This window comes from Scomber japonicus, chromosome 12, assembly GCF_027409825.1.
Source record: "Scomber japonicus isolate fScoJap1 chromosome 12, fScoJap1.pri, whole genome shotgun sequence".
Classification (NCBI taxonomy): Eukaryota; Metazoa; Chordata; class Actinopteri; order Scombriformes; family Scombridae; genus Scomber; species Scomber japonicus.
The window spans coordinates 26,275,790-26,280,994 of NC_070589.1; positions in this window are offsets into that span (position 1 = coordinate 26,275,790).

Below are 5,205 nucleotides of genomic sequence, written 5' to 3' on the forward strand. Positions count from 1 at the left end.
CTTTTTGACCCTTTTTCCTCACTAGAATCTGCCCAGTGGCCATTGCTTACAAGAGCTACCTTGATTTAAATGGGACAAAGCTTATTTAGGTGGTGCAGTGAGTGACCAGAGTGCCAACGAATATGTGCCAACAAACAAACTATTGAGGTGTTTCTTCTTTTGTAAAGAGTGAACAATGAGATGTTCTGGACAGCGAGGTTTTGTACATGCCACATCTAAGAGGAAAGGAAAGGAGCGGTAGCAAGTGTCTCTCGAAGCTCCTTCTTCTCCTCCTCTCTCATTTTATATCATCATGATACATTTCTCTACTTAACATTTCACTCGAGGTCAATGCTGTATTTGTGAAACGAGGTGTGGTGGGAGTGCTTTTTTCATTCAATGAATTTCTGCAATTTGTACAAAAAAATACCTCCCCTACCCTCAAGTGTCAAAAAGTATTTGTTTCTCTCACTTGCACAGTAGAATAGATTTTTTTCCATATTTATACCGAAACATATGAAAAAAACGGCATTCAGAAACATTTTATAGTATTTTTATAAGGAGTTGTGGACCAAAGGTTCAGAGTTTTGGGTGACACTCACTTTTTAATGTGTATGTGGCAACGTGATCGTTTTTGGAAACGTTCTGAGTTTCTTTAAAAGAGATGGATGGTGTTTTTAAAGTGGATGTTGTAGACTTAAATTAGAAAATTTGAAGAGTTTTATTTCACAATGATAGATATCCAGTCAAATGACTTTGGTGGATTTCTCCTTTTGGCGCAAAACTCTTCCTTTGACTTCCAGTCTTCTGACTGGACTGCCTTTTTTCAAACGTCGACGACATTCAAAACGATGGATGGATATCAAGCAGCTGCTCATTTTGAGTTCTGCTGTGAACTTTGTAAGCAATGAGAACGTTCAAGTGTAGTCTAACATATCAAAATGAAGGTACAGAGGGTTCTATCTAGCTCATATGGTACTTTGTACATTTATGTGTAAGTATGCTGGTTTCCTCACTGCAACAGAAAATTTGGTGGTATTTTATGTCAGTGATTTTTTCCATTATATTCTTTTATCTTTGGTGTGTGTGATTGGCCGTTAATCCCCACAGGTATATGATGAAAAGCATTTAAAATGTTGCTACTCTGCTCTGACCTCAGCTACTGTAAAAGTCCCACATTTGAATAAATCTCCACCGCACCTTCTCAAATGATTTGCAGCAAAAGAATAATTCAAATGTATCTGTTTAGTCTTCAAATGCACGTGGTAGGATCTGTAAACTGTATGCAACTGTCAGAAGTACTTATGTTTTTATTGTAGTCATGTAGTTGTTTTTTTTAAGTGCATACCTTAATTATCTTAATGTAGAGCTTACTAACAACCCCACTGACAACCACTCTTAACACTGGTTGCATACATTTATTTGACTGTTGTCAAAAACCTAAGCTTTGAAAGGCTGTAGTCGATTCTCACTTCTCAGAACAGAACCATTTCTTTACTAAACACAATCTCATCATTAAAGAAAGTTAAGAAACAGAAATCCAAAATTCAGCTTTGGCCAACTTTTCTCAGACATTTCTCCAGACATTCACATTAAGATTAAAAAAATCTGACTTTCAGTGATTCGCTTATCCCATTCCCGGCAGTGTGGATGCCAAATTGAAAGCTACTTTAATACTACTCTAAATTTAAGATATCAATAAATAAAAAAACCAGTTGGCTTGCCTACCAAAAAGCTCAACCTGGCTGCAGAAGTGGTTTATATTTGCATATTGAGTTGTGTTAGTGAGATTGGATTCAATATCTCCCGACTTCACCTTGAACATTGACAATCATTTGTTGAATAGACTTTACAGCAGCTGCCTCAATCTTCACCATATACTGAGCTTGAAATTAAAAGGTTCCATCTTCACCCAGAGCAACTTCCGGATTTCATAAAGCTACACAAATGCAACCTTTTCACCTTTTTCCATTTTTAAGAAACATTATAGTAATAACTGACTTTTTCAAACTTCAGCTGACAACCACTAAGAAATACATTGTGACTGTATTTTTACCTTTCCTACACATTTGCTTTGAGGTTGAGAGAATGCAACATTGAGCCATTCACTTGTATTATACGAGCTGTTACAAACAAGGATAGATGAGGAGGTGCAAAGGCTGCAAACTGAAACCAGAAATCTCAGCACCTCCAGAAGTAATCATTGAGTCTTTTATACTTATCAGCCAGCTTATCAATCCCTCACAGATACAGTATATTATGGTAATTCTGTGCTAAGGGGCAGTAAAAATTGTATTTATTGCCCCTGTTTTGAATAAACACTTTCAGAGAGGAAACCACAGCCACACTATTTCCGATTTGAATGTCAGATAGAACCTTTTAGCTCCAAGGTCACTATATAAACCGTTTCAGTAGTTATGGAGAGAAGAACGGCAGATGGAGCACCCTTTTAAATTTATATGGTTATCACAGCCTTGGTACTGCATATTATTACCTCTTTACAACCTTTTTTTACAGAGTTGTAGCTGTGCAGTATTTTGCATCTCACTTGCAATGTCGTTATGACCTTGTGTAGAATAAGTGAATTTGACACTGTGGCGGTACCGAGGCCAACAAATACACGGCCAGGACATCCAGGTACTTAGTCATTACCTCTAACTATTTACAGTCTGTTGACAGTGGGGACATATAAATATGTAAAAGACACCATAGATGCCAAAAATGCAAAACGGATGTTTAAATTTGGTTCAGCTTTGAAAAAAAAAAAAAAAGTATTTTGGAAGGGAATGTGGAAGTGTTTGCTCCACTAGGTTGTTATTTCATGCCCCCTCCCTCCCCCCCTCCTCCTCCCCATATGTACCTCTCACCACAGTATGTACTGATACTCTTAACTCTCTCTGCTATGTCATATAAATAGCAACCTACCAACTTCCAAATTCAGAGGTTGAACTTGTGTTTATATGGAAAAAAAAAATCACAACATCGTAAGCCTTTCTCCCATAGCTTTCTTCCAAATCTTCAAGTTGATAACATATGGAGTAGATATAGCACTCTAGTTTGCATAACTGTATGTATGTTGGGGGTCTTTTATTAGAGAATATATAGCTTCATGAGGTCATGACATTTCATCTTCAGTGTTCATTTATTTCATGAATTACTTCCTTTGTATGAAAATCAGTATTTAAAATCTTATTTTCTTGGTATTGCTTTGTGGTGTTACATCACAGGTGGACGAAATGACTGTGGTCAAAAGTGTGTTTAAAATGTTACACACAATATTTTACTTTTTTGTGTGTGTTCATCAGACTGGGGAGGGGTTGGGTGGTTCATCTGATTGGTCACCCCAGTAAAAAAAAAAAAAAAGAGAGAGAGAGAGAGAACATGTGCGTCTGTGGCCAAAACTACTTCACAGCCAGGCCACAAATAGCCAAAACTCTGTCTCAACTAGGCCAAACCAGGCTAAAAGCAGGCCAGACATACAGCTAACTGCTCTGTACCATGCTGTGCTGTGCTGTGCCATCACCGGCCAAGAGTGACTCAAGTGGCTCAGAGTCCGTTTTTACCTTTTGGAGTCTTCTTTCAGTGCCAAAAGACTGTGCAAAAAAAAAAAAAAAAACACAAACAAAAAAAATGAACTGAGCAGACAAACAAATGCAGCAGCCATTTGTGTTTATTGCTTGTGCATGTATGGGTGCTCCTGGGTTACAGTGCGTGTGTGCTACCAGTTTGCGTCTCCATACATGCACATGTGCTGTATGTGTCCATTATATCTGTGACAGCTTGTAACCCCACTGTGTTTTCATATCACTGTAAATGTGTCGGGACGACTGGACTGTAGGGTTTGACTGATGTTTTCAGCCAGTCATGTTGTCATCTGATGGTATGATGGAGGTTCCTCCTGACCATATTTACATTAACACTCTGAAAAGGCCGCAATGAAATTAAATTTCCTTTACCAATTGTATTTATTAGTTATATAGTTCAATTATAAGTTCTGTAAAGGCAGTTTTGTTATAATTCTTAAGATTTTCAGTGTATCAAACCAAATTTAGATACTTCTGTGTTCTTCTGAGTTACAGTTACTGGCCAATTCAAATTGGCTGTACACTGCACATTGTAATGTAGTCAACTTCTGTGAAAATGGTGTAGCAGGGATGGATATGGCATCCACCACTGATGAACCTGACACTGAAACAAAACAAAGCAAAATAACTCAGAGTCTAATGAAGCAATCGCCCAATTGTAGCTTAGCAACTGTGACTAGGCATGGCAGATCTGTCAAGCTTTGAATTTCTCCACATGCTGCAGCTGTGTCCATGAGGCTGAGACAATCTGTGTTTAAATAGTTTGGAGAATGGTGTGGTTTTTTTGCCTTCCAAAAACACAAGAACAAAAATGTAAAGAGTAAATTAAATGTGTTTTTATCTACTCTAACATGAGCCTCCAACGTTAACATGGCTGGCTAACCTGCTTAATTGAATTTTATTAGCTGACTACAGTTTGTGGGTAACAGATTGCTCACAGTAGTTCATCCACTCTGTAGTATTTTGCTTTCTGTGGATGCTACTATATCAGAGTTTATCATAGTGTTAGGGCTGGGCTGCTCTTCATTGGGTTTGGGGAGATTTACATTTCAGCAACCCCAAACTCATTACCCAAGATAGCAGAAAGTTTATGGTTGGTCATAGTTGGCTACCTAGCTAGCTCCAGCTGATAAAATCTGCCAGTGACAGCCAGCAAAATCAATAGTCGCTTGATAAACCTGCTTTTCTCTTCCTCAGTAGTTAGTCTGATAAATTTGCCACCATTATCACTATAAACTGCATATCGTGCCCGAATGGAAAGCTTGATAGATGCAGCAACAGCACTTAAGGGGAGCGTGACTTGGCAAACATTCAATTCAGTCTGATTATCAGGGTGGTGAACAGATACAGAAGTTGCTCTTCCTATGATGCTTTTTTCGCCATGGAAGCCATTCAATGCATTGCTGCACCTAGTGGTTAATAATTGGAATGGACTCAGATTGTATCACTAAAACACACACCATCAGTAACCACAGATCAACGAAAATCTTAAGGATTATTATTTAAAACTGCCTAAAAGAGGTACAAATCTCACCAGAATTTCATCTACTTTTTATTACCCTGTGATTCTCTAAAGGCATTTAATAGCAGTGCTATCAGCTTTAAAAGCCACATATCTGTCAAAGCCCTTGGAGAAAAGCAG